Raw genomic sequence first — 19,124 nt, 5'->3', positions numbered from 1 at the left:
CCGATTGTCGGAGAGGTATCTCTGGGCCCTCTCGGTAATGCACATCACTTAAGCCTTGCAAGCAATGCAACTAATAAGTTAGTTGCAAGATGATGTATTACAGAACGAGTAAAGAGACTTGCCGGTAACGAGATTGAACTAGGTATTGAGATACCGACGATCGAATCTCGGGCAAGTAACATACCGATGACAAAGGGAACAAACGTATGTTGTTATGCGGTCTGACCGATAAAGATCTTCGTAGAATATGTAGGAGCCAATATGAGCATCCAGGTTCCGCTATTGGTTATTGACCGGAGACGTGTCTCGGTCATGTCTACATTGTTCTCGAACCCGTAGGGTCCGCACGCTTAACGTTACGATGACAGTTTCATTATGAGTTTATATATTTTGATGTACCGAAGGTTGTTCGGAGTCCCGGATGTGATCACGGACTTGACGAGGAGTCTCGAAATGGTCGAGACATAAAGATCGATATATTGGACGACTATATTTGGACACCGGAAAGGTTCCGGGTGAGATTGGGACAATACCGGATCACCGGGAGGTTATCGGAACCCCCCGGGAGGTATATGGGCCTTATTGGGCCTTAGTGGAAAGGAGGGGAAAGGAGCAAGGGAGGGGGCGCGCCCCCCAAGCCCAATCCGAATTGGGAGGGGGGCCGCCCCCCTTTCCTTCCTCCCTCCTTCCTCTTCCTTCCCTCTCCTACTCCTAATAGGAAAAAGGGGAGTCCTACTCCCTGTGGGAGTTGGACTCCCCCCTAGGGCGCGCCACCCTCCTTGGCCGACCCCCTCCTCCACTCCTTTATATACGGGGGCAGGGGGGCACCCCATAGACACAACAATTGATCATTGATCTCTTAGCCGTGTGCGGTGCCCCCCTCCACCATAATCCTCGATAATATTGTAGCGGTGCTTAGGCGAAGCCCTGCGACGGTAAAGCATCAAGATTGTCACCACGGTGTCGTGCTGACGAAACTCATCCCCGACACTTTGCTGGATCGGAGTCTGGGATCGTCATCGAGCTGAACGTGTGCTAGAACTCGGAGGTGCCGTAGTTTCGGTGCTTGATTGGTCGGGCCGTGAAGACGTACGACTACATCAACCGCGTTGTGCTAACGCTTCCGCTTCCGGTCTACGAGGGTACGTAGACAACACTCTCCCCTCTCGTTGCTATGCATCACCATGATCTTGCGTGTGCGTAGGAATTTTTTGAAATTACTACGTTCCCCAACAGTGGCATCCGAGCCTAGGTTTTATGCGTTGATGTTATATGCACGAGTAGAACACAAGTGATTTGTGGGCGATATAAGTCATACTGCTTACCAGCATGTCATACTTTGGTTCGGCGGTATTGTTGGATGAAGCGGCCCGGACCGACATTACGCGTACGCTTACGCGAGACTGGTTCTACCGACGTGCTTTGCACACAGGTGGCTGGCGGGTGTCAGTTTCTCCAACTTTAGTTGAACCGAGTGTGGCTACGCCCGGTCCTTGCGAAGGTTAAAACAACACCAACTTGACAAACTATCGTTGTGGTTTTGATGCGTAGGTAAGAACGGTTCTTGCTAAGCCCGTAGCAGCCACGTAAAACTTGCAACAACAAAGTAGAGGACGTCTAACTTGTTTTTGCAGGGCATGTTGTGATGTGATATGGTCAAGACATGATGCTAAATTTTATTGTATGAGATGATCATGTTTTGTAACCGAGTTATCGGCAACTGGCAGGAGCCATATGGTTGTCGCTTTATTGTATGCAATGCAATCGCGCTGTAATGCTTTACTTTATCACTAAGCGGTAGCGATAGTCGTGGAAGCATAAGATTGGCGAGACGACAACGATGCTACGATGGAGATCAAGGTGTCGCGCCGGTGACGATGGTGATTATGACGATGCTTCGGAGATGGAGATCACAAGCACAAGATGATGATGGCCATATCATATCACTTATATTGATTGCATGTGATGTTTATCTTTTATGCATCTTATCTTGCTTTGATTGACGGTAGCATTATAAGATGATCTCTCACTAAATTTCAAGATAAAAGTGTTCTCCCTGAGTATGCACCGTTGCCAAAGTTCGTCGTGCCCAGACACCACGTGATGATCGGGTGTGATAAGCTCTACGTCCATCTACAACGGGTGCAAGCCAGTTTTGCACACGCAGAATACTCAGGTTAAACTTGACGAGCCTAGCATATGCAGATATGGCCTCGGAACACTGAGACCGAAAGGTCGAGCGTGAATCATATAGTAGATATGATCAACATAGTGATGTTCACCATTGAAAACTACTCCATTTCACGTGATGATCGGTTATGGTTTAGTTGATTTGGATCACGTGATCACTTAGAAGATTAGAGGGATGTCTTTCTAAGTGGGAGTTCTTAAGTAATATGATTAATTGAACTTAAATTTATCATGAACTTAGTACCTGATAGTATCTTGCTTGTTTATGTTTGATTGTAGATAGATGGCCCGTGCTGTTGTTCCGTTGAATTTTAATGCGTTCCTTGAGAAAGCAAAGTTGAAAGATGATGGTAGCAATTATACGGACTGGGTCCGTAACTTGAGGATTATCCTCATTGCTGCACAGAAGAATTACGTCCTGGAAGCACCGCTGGGTGCCAGGCCTGCTGCTGGAGCAACACCAGATGTTATGAACGTCTGGCAGAGCAAAGCTGATGACTACTCGATAGTTCAGTGTGCCATGCTTTACGGCTTAGAATCGGGACTTCAACGACGTTTTGAACGTCATGGAGCATATGAGATGTTCCAGGAGTTGAAGTTAATATTTCAAGCAAATGCCCGGATTGAGAGATATGAAGTCTCCAATAAGTTCTATAGCTGCAAGATGGAGGAGAACAGTTCTGTCAGTGAGCATATACTCAAAATGTCTGGGTATAATAATCACTTAATTCAACTGGGAGTTAATCTTCCGGATGATTGCGTCATTGACAGAATTCTCCAATCACTTCCACCTAGCTACAAGAGCTTCGTGATGAACTATAATATGCAAGGGATGGATAAGACAATTCCCGAGCTCTTCGCAATGCTAAAAGCTGCGGAGGTAGAAATCAAGAAGGAGCATCAAGTGTTGATGGTCAACAAGACCACTAGTTTCAAGAAAAAGGGCAAGGGGAAGAAGAAGGGGAACTTCAAGAAGAACAGCAAGCAAGTTGCTGCTCAGGAGAAGAAACCCAAGTCTGGACCTAAGCCTGAAACTGAGTGCTTCTACTGCAAGCAGACTGGTCACTGGAAGCGGAACTGCCCCAAGTATTTGGCGGATAAGAAGGATGGCAAGGTGAACAAAGGTATATGTGATATACATGTTATTGATGTGTACCTTACTAGAGCTCGCAGTAGCACCTGGGTATTTGATACTGGTTCTGTTGCTAATATTTGCAACTCGAAACAGGGACTACGGATTAAGCGAACACTGGCGAAGGACGAGGTGACGATGCGCGTGGGAAATGGTTCCAAAGTCGATGTGATCGCGGTCGGCACGCTACCTCTACATCTACCATCGGGATTAGTATTAGACCTAAATAATTGTTATTTGGTGCCAGCGTTGAGCATGAACATTATATCTGGATCTTGTTTGATGCGAGACGGTTATTCATTTAAATCAGAGAATAATGGTTGTTCTATTTATATGAGTAATATCTTTTATGGTCATGCACCCTTGAAGAGTGGTCTATTTTTGATGAATCTCGATAGTAGTGATACACATATTCATAATGTTGAAGCCAAAAGATGCAGAGTTGATAATGATAGTGCAACTTATTTGTGGCACTGCCGTTTAGGTCATATCGGTGTAAAGCGCATGAAGAAACTCCATACTGATGGACTTTTGGAACCACTTGATTATGAATCACTTGGTACTTGCGAACCGTGCCTCATGGGCAAGATGACTAAAACGCCGTTCTCCGGTACTATGGAGAGAGCAACAGATTTGTTGGAAATCATACATACAGATGTATGTGGTCCAATGAATGTTGAAGCTCGTGGCGGATATCGTTATTTTCTCACCTTCACAGATGATTTAAGCAGATATGGGTATATCTACTTAATGAAACATAAGTCTGAAACATTTGAAAAGTTCAAAGAATTTCAGAGTGAAGTTGAAAATCATCGTAACAAGAAAATAAAGTTTCTACGATCTGATCGTGGAGGAGAATATTTGAGTTACGAGTTTGGTTTACATTTGAAACAATGCGGAATAGTTTCGCAACTCACGCCACCCGGAACACCACAGCGTAATGGTGTGTCCGAACGTCGTAATCGTACTTTACTTGATATGGTGCGATCTATGATGTCTCTTACAGATTTACCGCTATCGTTTTGGGGTTATGCTTTAGAGACGGCCGCATTCACGTTAAATAGGGCACCATCAAAATCCGTTGAGACGACGCCTTATGAACTATGGTTTGGCAAGAAACCAAAGTTGTCGTTTCTGAAAGTTTGGGGCTGCGATGCTTATGTGAAAAAGCTTCAACCTGATAAGCTCGAACCCAAATCGGAGAAATGTGTCTTCATAGGATACCCGAAGGAGACTGTTGGGTACACCTTCTATCACAGATCCGAAGGCAAGACATTTGTTGCTAAGAATGGATCCTTTCTAGAGAAGGAGTTTCTCTCGAAAGAAGTGAGTGGGAGGAAAGTAGAACTTGATGAGGTAACTGTACCTACTCCCTTATTGGAAAGTAGTACATCACAGAAACCGGTTTCTGTGACACCTACACCAACTAGTGACGAAGCTAATTATGATGATCATGAAACTTCAGAACAAGTTACTACTGAACCTCGTAGATCAACTAGAGTAAGATCCGCACCAGAGTGGTACGGTAATCCTGTTCTGGAAGTCATGCTACTAGATCATGATGAACCTACGAACTATGAAGAAGCGATGGTGAGCCCAGATTCCGCAAAATGGCTTGAAGCCATGAAATCTGAGATGGGATCCATGTATGAGAACAAAGTGTGGACTTTGGTTGACTTGCCCAATGATCGGCAAGCAATTGAGAATAAATGGATCTTCAAGAAGAAGACTGACGCTGACGGTAATGTTACTGTCTACAAAGCTCGACTTGTCGCAAAAGGTTTTCGACAAGTTCAAGGGATTGACTACGATGAGACCTTCTCACCCGTAGCGATGCTTAAGTCTGTCCGAATCATGTTAGCAATTGCCGCATTTTATGATTATGAAATTTGGCAGATGGATGTCAAAACTGCATTCCTGAATGGATTTCTGGAAGAAGAGTTGTATATGATGCAGCCGGAAGGTTTTGTCGATCCAAAGGGAGCTAACAAAGTGTGCAAGCTCCATCGATCCATTTATGGACTGGTGCAAGCATCTCGGAGTTGGAATAAACGCTTTGATAGTGTGATCAAAGCATTTGGTTTTATACAGACTTTTGGAGAAGCCTGTATTTACAAGAAAGTGAGTGGGAGCTCTGTAGCATTTCTGATATTATATGTGGATGACATATTACTAATCGGAAATGATATAGAATTTCTGGATAGCATAAAGGGATACTTGAATAAGAGTTTTTCAATGAAAGACCTCGGTGAAGCTGCTTACATATTGGGCATTAAGATCTATAGAGATAGATCAAGACGCTTAATTGGACTTTCACAAAGCACATACCTTGACAAAGTTTTGAAGAAGTTCAAAATGGATCAAGCAAAGAAAGGATTCTTGCCTGTGTTACAAGGTGTGAAGTTGAGTAAGACTCAATGCCCGACCACTGCAGAAGATAGAGAGAAAATGAAAGATGTTCCCTATGCTTCAGCCATAGGCTCTATCATGTATGCAATGCTGTGTACCAGACCTGATGTGTGCCTTGCTATAAGTCTAGCAGGGAGGTACCAAAGTAATCCAGGAGTGGATCACTGGACAGCGGTCAAGAACATCCTGAAATACCTGAAAAGGACTAAGGATATGTTTCTCGTATATGGAGGTGACAAAGAGCTCATCGTAAATGGTTACGTTGATGCAAGCTTTGACACTGATCCGGACGATTCTAAATCGCAAACCGGATACGTATTTACATTAAACGGTGGAGCTGTCAGTTGGTGCAGTTCTAAACAAAGCGTCGTGGCGGGATCTACATGTGAAGCGGAGTACATAGCTGCTTCGGAAGCAGCAAACGAAGGAGTCTGGATGAAGGAGTTCATATCCGATCTAGGTGTCATACCTAGTGCATCGGGTCCAATGAAAATCTTTTGTGACAATACTGGTGCAATTGCCTTGGCAAAGGAATCCAGATTTCACAAGAGAACCAAGCACATCAAGAGACGCTTCAATTCCATCCGGGATCTAGTCCAGGTGGGAGACATAGAGATTTGCAAGATACATACGGATCTGAATGTAGCAGACCCATTGACTAAGCCTCTTCCACGAGCAAAACATGATCAGCACCAAGGCTCCATGGGTGTTAGAATCATTACTGTGTAATCTAGATTATTGACTCTAGTGCAAGTGGGAGACTGAAGGAAATATGCCCTAGAGGCAATAATAAAGTTATTATTTATTTCCTTATATCATGATAAATGTTTATTATTCATGCTAGAATTGTATTAACCGGAAACATAATACTTGTGTGAATACATAGACAAACAAAGTGTCACTAGTATGCCTCTACTTGACTAGCTCGTTAATCGAAGATGGTTATGTTTCCTAACCATAGACATGAGTTGTCATTTGATTAACGGGATCACATCATTAGGAGAATGATGTGATTGACATGACCCATTCCATTAGCTTAGCACCCGATCGTTTAGTTTGTTGCTATTGCTTTCTTCATGACTTATACATGTTCCTATGACTATGAGATTATGCAACTCCCGTTTACCGGAGGAACACTTTGTGTGCTACCAAACGTCACAACGTAACTGGGTGATTATAAAGGTGCTCTACAGGTGTCTCCAAAGGTACATGTTGGGTTGGCGTATTTCGAGATTAGGATTTGTCACTCCGATTGTCGGAGAGGTATCTCTGGGCCCTCTCGGTAATGCACATCACTTAAGCCTTGCAAGCAATGCAACTAATAAGTTAGTTGCAAGATGATGTATTACAGAACGAGTAAAGAGACTTGCCGGTAACGAGATTGAACTAGGTATTGAGATACCGACGATCGAATCTCGGGCAAGTAACATACCGATGACAAAGGGAACAAACGTATGTTGTTATGCGGTCTGACCGATAAAGATCTTCGTAGAATATGTAGGAGCCAATATGAGCATCCAGGTTCCGCTATTGGTTATTGACCGGAGACGTGTCTCGGTCATGTCTACATTGTTCTCGAACCCGTAGGGTCCGCACGCTTAACGTTACGATGACAGTTTCATTATGAGTTTATATATTTTGATGTACCGAAGGTTGTTCGGAGTCCCGGATGTGATCACGGACTTGACGAGGAGTCTCGAAATGGTCGAGACATAAAGATCGATATATTGGACGACTATATTTGGACACCGGAAAGGTTCCGGGTGAGATTGGGACAATACCGGATCACCGGGAGGTTATCGGAACCCCCCGGGAGGTATATGGGCCTTATTGGGCCTTAGTGGAAAGGAGGGAAAGGAGCAAGGGAGGGGGCGCCCCCCCAAGCCCAATCCGAATTGGGAGGGGGCCGGCCCCCCTTTCCTTCCTCCCTCCTTCCTCTTCCTTCCCTCTCCTACTCCTAATAGGAAAAAGGGGAGTCCTACTCCCTGTGGGAGTTGGACTCCCCCTAGGGCGCGCCACCCTCCTTGGCCGGCCCCTCCTCCACTCCTTTATATTCGGGGGCAGGGGGCACCCCATAGACACAACAATTGATCATTGATCTCTTAGCCGTGTGCGGTGCCCCCCTCCACCATAATCCTCGATAATATTGTAGCGGTGCTTAGGCGAAGCCCTGCGACGGTAAAGCAGCAAGATCGTCACCACGCCGTCGTGCTGACGAAACTCATCCCCGACACTTTGCTGGATCAAGGTCCGGGGATCGTCATCGAGCTGAACGTGTGCTAGAACTCGGAGGTGCCGTAGTTTCGGTGCTTGATCGGTCGGGCCGTGAAGATGTACGACTACATCAACCGCGTTGTTATAATGCTTCCGCTTCCGGTCTACGAGGGTACGTATACAACACTCTCCCCTCTCGTTGCTATGCATCACCATGATCTTGCGTGTGCGTAGGAATTTTTTTGAAATTACTACGTTTCCCTACATTATTGATGACGTGGTCAAGAAAGAATCCCGCCAATTCCTCTTGAATTGCTCGTATGAGATCTTGTGGTAGGAGTTCATTCCGCATCTGCCACATCTAGTTTGAAGAAGGGGGTCAATACATATATATGAATGAAACTCAACACAAATGATGGTAATAAAATGAAATTGTGAATATTATTGCTTACACACTTCAAATTGTCTTTTAGAGTAGCCCCGCTTATTCTTGGCCGTCGCGTTGTAGATGAACTCGCAAACGTAGTATCCACAATAATCATTCCCACGTTCCTGCCACAAGCACTTTACGAGAAATAGAGGTCAGTCAAACTAATAATGAACCATTATAAATGGTATTGATGAAAGTAGCTAGAATCAATGGGAGACGATGCGCGGAACTAGCTAGCTAGTAGTACTTACTTTCGGGGTGTGAATCGCAGCTCCCCCGGCAGTCCCAGAGCTTGTGTGGTGAATACTTCCCAAACCCCGTGAGACAAAGAAAACAATTACTTGATATCAGGAAATGAACAAAGTTGCCGATATGGTGCGATAATGATCGATTGAACTTACTTCTTGAGCATTTTAGCCATGGCCACATACTCATCGGGATCTTTTCGTCTCGAGTCTAAGACGGTTACTAGTCCCTGCTCAAGCTTAATCTCTAGGAGAATAAAGTGGAAGATGCGCACGCATGCATAACTCATCAATTACATTACTATAACCTCGAGTAATAAGGGAAACCGAATATGCACAAGACAGTAACACTCACTTGAAGTTGTAAGGAAAGATTATTTTATCTTTGTTTTGATTTTGAAGCAACGATCATAGCAAGTTGGCCTTGGTTTGTTTGGCATCATATTTAACCGTCCATTCATCTATGATATTTGTGTTAATGAACCCAATATCATAGATTTCTGCTTTTCTGCATTCGACGATCTTCAATCTGCATAATATAGTGAGGATAATTATATATACATGCAATGAAAGAGCTGAGCTATATATAGAGACTTAATTACAGAAGTAGTACTTACAGACAGTAGCAAGTGATGATTATTTTATCGAGGCCCTTTTGATTGAAAAACTGGAAGAACTCCTCAAATGGAACAGGCGACAGATCAATTTCAACGAGGTCATGCTCCTCTTTAACTCTCAGCGTCAAAGTATCCTTCCCAGACTTGCTGCAGGTTTTCATGTACCACTCATGGAATCTTCACATCATCGTTGTTAGAGGAGGATGACCAGGTTTGACGAGAGGCTTCCCGTGCCGGTATTTGAAATTGTCCACCTCCATTGTATCAAAATGTGCATCGTAGGGCAGGTAATCTCCAGGATTGGTACCGGGCACCATCCTCGGATGATTAGCGACGATATCGCTAGACACCTTGAGCGGGGGGTACGATTTGTTCGCTTATTCGCCGAGCTGGGGATTTTTTCCCACTTCTTCGTTCTGCTAAGGGATTTAACAAAATGGCGCCATTCTGGATGTGCAGAAAATGGTCCATATTTTTCCTGATCTCATCTACCCTTCTATATGTCACATTTTCTAGTGTCAAAGAATTCAAGAAAACCATGACTTCATCATTAGCCGAAAATGACATGTGCATAATGGTATGAAGCTCTTCAAAGTTGTTTTGGAACGGATTTCCCGATAGAATAATTCGCTTTTTGGTACAAAGTTCAGCAAGAGCCTTCCGAATATCACTATTTGGAAGGCCTTTGCTGAAATTCGTACCAACAGGCGAATTATTCTATCAGGAACTCCGTTCCAAAACAACTTTGAAGAGCTTCGTAGCATCATACGCCTGTTACTTCCGGCAAATGATGAAGCCATGAATTTCTTCGATACTGTGACAGACAACATGATATATATATATATATATATATATATATATATATATATATATATGAGATCAGAAAAAATTGGATCAACTTCTGCACAACTATAATGGGGGCATTCTTGATAAATCTGGACCCTCGACCCCTCGGCAACCCTCGACCCTCTACCCTAGTTCACGACCCTCGACCGCTCGGTGATCCACGACCCTCTACCCTAGTTCCCGACCCTTGACCCCCTCATGTCATGTTTGTCTAGTGTCAAAGGATTCAACAAAACCATGGCTTCATCATTAGGCGAAAGTAACAGGCGCATGATGGTACGAAGCTCTCCAAAGTTATTTTGGAATGGAGTCCCAAATAGGATAATTCGCTTTTTGGTACAAAGTTCAGCAAGAGCCTTCCTAATATCGCTATTTGGAAGGCCTTTGATGAACTTCGTACCAAAATGTGAATTATCCTATCCGGGACTCTGTTCCAGAATAACTTTGGAGAACTTCGTACCATCATTCCCTGGTTACTTCCGGCTAATGATGAAGCCATGTATGGATTTCTTCAATACTTTGACTTTAGGCAACATGACATATAGAACGATGGCCTCGGCAATGCTTCTAGGGGTTTGGATCAACTTCTAGGGTTTGGGTGTCCTCGAGAGTTGGTCGAGTGAGAGGGGGTTGATCGACGCCCCCCTCTCAACCCCTCGGCGATCCTCGACCCTCAACCCTCGACCCTCGAACCCTCGACCCTCTACCCTAGTTCCCGACATCCCCCCTCATGTCGATGTTATCGGGGAGGGGGTAGACGACAACGACGCTCACTCCCTCATCACATGTCCGACGTCCCCCCTCATGTCATGTCTGACATCGCCCCTCAATTTAACAACAAAACTACCTTAGAAAAAAGACTTGCTTCGCCGCGGGTGCTCGGTGCGACATGGACTCGGTGGAAAAACTTTATGAAAATGTGGTGGTGGCCGGGTCGGGCGGTTTTCTTTTCCTTCTTCATTTTTCCTTTGTTTTTTCTTATGTTTGTTTTCGTTTTCACTCTACATTTTCGTACATATGAAAAAAATGAAGTCTCTATACAAAAGTGCACAGCTTTTATGAAAAAAAATCTATGAGCAAAAAAAATCATACATCAATATATCGATGGATCATACATATGAACATATCGGGTGTGACGATGGCGGCCAGACATGGAGGATTAGGAGGAGAGGAGGGGATCGGGGCGGCGCTCACAGCGAGGACGCAGGGCGTGATACGTCTCCGTCGTATCTACTTTTACAAACACTTTTGCCCTTGTTTTGGGCTCTAACTTGCATGATTTGAATGGAACTAACCCGGACTGACACTGTTTTCAGCAGAATTACCATGGTGTTATTTATGTGTAGAAACAAACGTTCTCGGAATGACCTGAAACTTCACGGAGCAACTTTTTGGAAAATATAAAAAATACCTGCAAAAGATGAAGGCCAGGGGCCCACCACTTGTCCACGAGGGTGAGGGGCGCGGCTGCCCCCCTAGGGCGCGCCCCCTACCTCATGGGCCCCTGGAGCTCCTCCGACTCCAACTCCAACTCTATATATTGTGTTTCGAGGAGAAAACAATCAAAGAGAAGAATTCATCGCGTTTTACGATATAGAGCCGCTGCCAAGCCCTAAAACCTCTCGGGAGGGCTGATCTGGAGTCCGTTCGGGGCTCCGGAGAGGGGAATCCGTCGCCATCATCATCATCAACCATCCTCCATCACCAATTTCATGATGCTCACCGCCGTGCATGAGTAATTCCATCATAGGCTTGCTGGACGGTGATGGGTTGGATGGGATCTATCATGTAATCGAGTTAGTTTTGTTAGGGTTTGATCCCTAGTATCCACTATGTTCTGCGATTGATGTTGCTATGACTTTGCTATGCACTAGGGCCCGAGTGCCATGATTTCAGATCTGAACCTATTATGTTTTCATCAACATATGAGAGTTCTTGATCCTATCTTGCAAGTCTATAGTCACCTATTATGTGTTATGATCCGTTAACCCCGAAGTGACAATAATCGGGATACTTACCGGTGATGACGGTAGTTTGAGGAGTTCATGTATTCACTATGTGTTAATGCTTTGTTCCGGTACTCTATTAAAAGGAGGCCTTAATATCCCTTAGTTTCTGTAAGGACCCCGCTGCCACAGGAGGGTAGGACAAAAGATGTCATGCAAGTTCTTTTCCATAAGCACGTATGACTATATTCGGAATACATGCCTACATTACATTGATGAACTGGAGCTAGTTCTGTGTCACCCTAGGTTATGACTGTTTGTCACGACCGGTTTTCCAATAAAAATATTTATTGAGAAACCAATCTTTGAGTCCAGTATGAGAGAAAATCCTCCTCACTGGTAGACAAATACTTGATACAATAAGCCAGTAGCATAGAATATATTACAGGGTTGAGCTAGGGCTGCTCAACGAATTATTACAAGTGCGCCAATAATTATACATAATGGCGGATATAACATGATGGTGTGGTGGCATACTACTGACTCGAGGATATAGTGGTGGTGGAATAACACAATGGGGAGTGTGGTAACACGACTCTCAAACTGGCATCTCATCGAGCGTCGAGGTGAGGCTCGATAAATTTATTCGGGTTGCGGAAGCAGTTATAAAACTGTGACCAAGACCAGGGTCGCACGAGACTGACTGGGATTCCTCTAGGCGTCGGACTCGCTATCGAACTCTTCATCCATGAGATCGCCTTCGTCAGCATCTGGCCAAATCAACAAGCCAGTGAGTACTTTGAAAGTACTCGCAAGACAGTTCGGACGTAAGATATAACAAATGCATGCATGGATGCGTCATGAATAATCTTCCCAATGCACAATTAAAATATTTGCATAACGAAATAAGTGCGAGGGAAACGGCGGTAGTCCGCCTGAAATCCCAACAGAATATAAATGAGAACCGATCGGGTGTCTAAAGCGACGCCTCGAAGGGTGAACAAATAATAACAAAAAAAATCATGCCACAGTCGGACGTCTGAGTGACATCACAGAAAGGGCTTTAAAAGAAATGCCATAGTCGGACGTCTGAGCGACATCACAGAAAGGGCTTTAAAAGAAATGCCACAGTCGGATGTCTGAGCGACATCACAGAAAGGGCTTTAAAAGAAATGCCACAGTCGGACGTCTGAGCGACATCACAGAAAGGGCTTTAAAATAAATGCCACAGTCGGACGTCTGAGCGACATCACAGAAAGGGCTTTAATCCACAAGTAAACAATACTCATAATAAATATTCAGTTCATGATAATAAACGGGTTAGTCCATCCACAGGAATAAACTGTTAACCGGGCTTAGTGCTCATGAGATTCACCGGAGTATCTGTCACCAAAAACTGGCACTTGTCAGAATAAGTTAGCGCAATATTTGGATATGGATAAGATGATTTGGAGATTTATGACTCTGCAGAGTTTGTACAAAAATTCCCCACAGCTAACGGATTTCCGTAGTCTCGAAGGACTAGTTCCGTTTACGGTATTTCGGAAGAAAACACAGCAATCCAGTACACACCCATCCTATCTCTCGATGCCAGGACTCACCCTAGACATCGTCCAAGAAAAACTTTGAGATGGGGAGATCACAATCTCGAATAGCATGGGATCAAATTTATATACGCGCGCTCTAAGGGGTGCCCCCCTCTCGGTCCCAACCGGAAACACCCATGCCCCCTGACCGGATGACTGGCTTTAATCTAGGGCCATGGAACCATCATCCCGGCATCTCCTTTTGGTGTGTACCAGGAAAGCGGTTTGCAACTTACTAAGCCATATTCCTTGCGGAAAACATGTGGTAGTACAAGGAAGGAAAAGGTAGGAACTGGACCGATACGATTTGACACAGTAGTCAAATAGTTTGGCATAAGACTGGCATGCTACAACACTGCCATCTTACCCATCCTCATGCCAACCCATGGCCTTTCATACTCACATCCAATCCACTTATGGATCATCGAGCTCACTTACCTTGATCATGCATGAAAATAACGTTCATGGGTATGCTCATCAACATGCCATGAAACTAACTAAATGCAAAACATGCCAAGACATTCATCATATCAAAAGTTCAAACATGCTTGCCTGGTTCGGAGTAGTCGGAACCTAGCTCGGTGAAGTTCGCGGCTCCGTCACCTCCTTCGGTATCTACGGTATACAAAAAAAAATAGGTGCTATCGTAAATACCAAGAAGTGCACAAAAAGTATTCCAAATTTTTTTCAAATAAATCTGATAAAAAACTAGACAAAATTTCAAAGAGGACAGAAAAAGAATCAATCAAAAATACTTTTCTGTTTAAAAGTTATAAGGGTTTTAGTCCAGGGACTCATCTGTAATAAAACAGAATATTTCCAGGGGCTAGCTCATAAAAACTGAAAACGCTTCGGCAGAGAATACGCCAGCCCAGGAGGGAAAACACATTTGGTAGAATACGCTTTCAGAAACGGTTCGTTTTGAAAGAGACAGAGAGGCTGACGGGCAGGTCCCACCCGTCAGGTTTGAAATTTCAAAATGGGCGGCTGAGCTCGACGGAGCCCGAGAGCCGCGGTGGTCGCCGGCGGCGATCCACGGCGAGGCAAGGGGATCGGAGGGTACCTCCTTGCTCAGGACGTTCTTCCGCGTCGGTTGGTGGTGGTGGTGGTCGCCGGCGAGCACCACGTCGACGACGAGCCTTTCTCCGGCGGACGGCGGCTCGGGTGGAGGTGGACTTCGCCGGGAAGAGCTGCGAAGGTCAAATTGGTGCGTGGGTTAGCTTACTGGGTGCTCGAGGGAGCTATTGACGAAGTTTGGGCGCCGGGGACGGCCTCACCGGAGCGAATCGAGGTGGAGGCCGAGGCGGATCGAGGCGGCCGGAGTCGAGGAAGAAGGGCCCCTCGAGGCTCTTCTAGCTGTTGGTCGGGGTCCAGAGAGGTAGTGGAGATGTGCGGGGGCGAGAGGGAACCCGGGGGTGCTATATATAGCCAGCCCGAGGCGGTTGCCGCGCACGGGATAAGTCCGGCGAGCGATTACGGCGGTGCCGGGGTTGGGCAGAGGGATTAGGGGTATAGGCATCGACTAGGTGGAGTAGAGGTTCCATTCCGGGGTCCAGCTCAGCACGGGGGGAAGAGTTTACGGCCGGCTCCAACGAAACGGCCGTGCGGCACGTCGGCGGCAGGGAGCGCGTTCCGTGCTTGCCGGGCCACGGTGACTGTGCAGCGGGCTGTGCTGGCATTGCATGTGCCACGCGGAGAGCCAGGGAGAGTTGGGCGGCGCCGAACAGCGTTGCGCCGCCGTTTTGCTTCCTGTCGGCCGTAATGGTGGATCGGCCGCCGCGGGACACGCCGGCGCAGGCGGGCTAGGGCGCCACCGACGCCCGGAAGGCGCCAAGCGCGCGTGCGGCACTCCAGACAAGAGGGAGAGGCGGCGAGGATCGTGCCAAGCGCACTGTCCACGCGTGACTGAATCGGGCGAGGGAAAACGACACTGAACTCTGAACTTACTGAATTACTGAAAGTGCAAAAATTCAGTGTATGCAAGGTGTTCGACAGAATGATTCAGGCCTCTAGGGATTTTTCCTAGAGCTGATTTTTGGTGGAGTGGCTACTCTTTGATCCAGTAGGCTGCCTGAATTTTTGTAGAATTTTTGGGTGAATGTAGATATGAATTTCACCAAATTTGGCAAATCTGGTCCAAACTTGCAGAGGCTGAAATTTGAAAAATTTGAAAAGAAGTAGAGTGGATCAAGATGGTTCTGAGTTGTGGATGCTAAGGACAAACCAGAGGAGTTGGTTTGAGATCAAAACTCAAAGGAAATAAGGTACTTGCTTTGTAAATGGCTCAGACTCCAAATAATTGACAAAAATGATTTGAGATGAAAAATGTTTGAAATAAAATACAAAACCTGCTTGGATTAGTTGGGACAGAGAACTTAGGTTGATCCAAGAGGGAGGGGAGGTTTTGGAGTGGTTTTATCACCTGTGACATGGTGAAATCAAGGGTGATTTCAAAAAGAAAGAAGTCCCAAAACTCCTAGGGTTTCTTTTTTTTAAATGAAAATAAATAAGTTTGAGAGGGAAATAACCAGAAGAAAGGCTTCCAAAATTTTAACATCAAAATTGAAAAGGAAAGGAAATCCTTGCCAAAGGTGAAAGGAAGTTTTTGAAGAGGAAGGTTTTTTCTGAAAGAGAAATTTTTGAAGGCCCTCCTTTAGAATCCAATAAAGTTTTTGATGAAAACCAAATCAAAAATTTTGGAGTGTCACAACACCTACCCCCTTAGGAAAAATCTCGTCCCCGAGATTTCAGCTGATCCTTAAATAAGTGTGGATGCTCTGTCCGAAGAAAATCCTCTCTTTCCCAAGTAGCTTCACTGTCGGTGTGATTGCTCCACTGTACTCTGAAGAATTTGGTGGTCTTATGTCGGGTTCTCCTTTCAGACTCCTCTATTATTCTTACTGGACGTTCCCGATAAGTGAGGTCTGGCTGTACGTCAATGCTCTCATGGGATACTTGTTTCTCTGTGTTGCTCATCCACTTCCTCAATTGCGAGACGTGGAACACGTCGTGGACATCGGATAATTCCTTGGGTAAGTCTAGCTAGTAGGCTACCTTGCCTCTTCGCGCCATTATATAGAATGGTCCAATGAATCTTGGTGCTAGCTTCCCTTTAATCTTGAATCGTTGCAATCCTCTCATAGGAGATACTTTCAGGTATACGAACTCACCGGGCTCGAAGCTGACCCTATGATGTTTCTGATCATAATAACTCTTCTGTCGACTTTGAGCGGTCTTAAGTCGGTCTCTGATTAGCTTGACTTTTTCCTCGGCTTCTCTGAGCATGTCCGGTCCGAAGATGCGGCTGTCTCTGGTCTCTGACCAATTCAACGGGGTACGACATCTCCGTTCGTATAAAGCCTCAAATGGTGCCATTTGCAGGCTGGTCTGGTAGTTATTGTTGTACGCGAATTCGGCGTATGGCAGGCTTTCTTCCCAACTGGTTCCATATGTGAGGACACATGCTCTCAGCATGTCTTCTAAAATCTGGTTTACTCGTTCCGTTTGTCCATCGGTCTGTGGGTGATATGCGGTACTGAAGGCTAGTTGAGTTCCCAGAGCCTGTTGCAAATGCTCCCAAAATCTTGAGACGAACTGAGTGCCTCTGTCGGATATTATAGTCTTCGGGACTCCATGCAGACAAACTATGCGGGTGAGATAAATCCTGGCAAGCCGCTGAGTGTTGTAGGTTGTCTTTACTGGGATGAAATGTGCCACCTTGGTTAACCTGTCAGTGATGACCCAGATGGCATCATTCCCATGCTGTGACCGAGGTAGCCCAACAATAAAATCCATCCCTATTTCATCCCATTTCCACTCAGGTATTTTGTTTGGTTGCAGTAGTCCGGCCGGTCTCTGATGCTCAGCTTTTATGCGTTGACACGAGTCGTAACGTGTAATGAAGGTGGCTATGTCCCTCTTCATACCGTGCCACCAAAATCTTTCCTGAATATCTTTATACATCTTGGTCTCGCCAGGGTGGATCGAGTACGGGGTGGTATGGGCTTCAGCTAGGATTTGCTGTTTAAGGTCTTCTATGTTTGGCACGCAGAGTCTTTCTCCGTACCACAATATTCCTCCATTGTCTATGACGAACTCCGAGGCCTTGCCCATACTCACCTTTCTTTTGATGCCTTCAATGCTGGGGTGACCGGGCTGAGCTCTTTTAATTTCCTCCACAAGGTCGGGTCGTATTTCCAAGTTTGATATGGTGCCTTCTGCGACCATTAACAAATTGAGCTTGGCAAATTCTTGTTGGAATTCGGGCCTCAAGCTTTGCAGATTGCTTTCGTCGGAGTTGGGGTTCCGACTAAGAGCATCGGCCACTACATTTGCCTTTCCTGGATGGTAATGGATACCAACATCATAATCCTTTACCAATTCCAACCAGCGTCTCTGTCGTAAATTTAGTTCTGGCTGCGTGAAAATATATTTGAGACTTTTGTGATATGTATATATTTCACATCGGTTCCCAAGTAAGAAATGCCTCCATTCTTTGAGTGCATGAATGACCGCTGCCATTTCTAAGTCATGAGTGGGATAATTTTCCTCATGCTTGCGAAGTTGCCTTGAAGCATAGGCGACAACCTTGCCTTCCTGCATCAACACGCATCCGAGACCCTTTCTGGACGCGTCACAAAACACTTCAAAATTCTTGTGTATGTCTGGCACAATTAATACTGGTGCTGTTGTTAATTTTCGCTTTAGCTCTTGGAAACTCTTTTCGCAGGCTTCTATCCATTCAAACTTCTTGTCTTTCTTGAGTAACTACGTTATAGGCTTGGCTATGGTGGAAAATCCTTCAATAAATCTGCGGTAATATCCTGCCATTCCCAAGAAACTACGTATATCTGTTACACTGGCTGGCGACTTCCAGCCAAGTATGGCCTTGACTTTCTCTGGGTCCACTGCGATACCGTCTTGGGTTAGCACGTGGCCTAGAAAGCCTACTTGTCTTAGCCAAAATTCGCACTTGCTGAACTTGGCATACAATTGGTGTTTCCTGAGTTCTCCTAGCACGATCCTGAGATGATCTGCGTGCTCTTCTGGTGTTTTGGAGTATACCAGAATATTGTCGATGAATACCACGACGAACTTGTCCATATATTTCATAAATACTTTGTTCATGAGGTGAACAAAATATGCAGGAGCATTCGTTAACCCAAATGGCATTACTGTGAACTCATACAGTCCTTATCTGGAAGTGAAGGCTGTTTTGGGGATATCTTCCGTTCGCACCTTTAATTGATGGTATCCAGATCTTAAGTCAATTTTTGAAAATACCTTGGTCTGAGCGAGTTGATCAAACAAATTGTTTATCCTTGGCATCGGGTATTTGTTCTTAATTGTGACCATATTAAGTGCTCGATAGTCAATACACAATCTCAGTGTTCCATCCTTCTTTTTGGCAAATAGAATTGGTGATCCCCAAGGTGAGGAGCTGGCTCGAATATATCCTTTGTCCAGTAATTCTTTTATTTGCTTCTTCAATTCAACCAACTCGGATGGT

Source organism: Triticum aestivum, chromosome 6A, assembly GCF_018294505.1.
Source record: "Triticum aestivum cultivar Chinese Spring chromosome 6A, IWGSC CS RefSeq v2.1, whole genome shotgun sequence".
Taxonomy (NCBI): domain Eukaryota; kingdom Viridiplantae; phylum Streptophyta; class Magnoliopsida; order Poales; family Poaceae; genus Triticum; species Triticum aestivum.
This window is presented reverse-complemented; position numbering follows the sequence as displayed.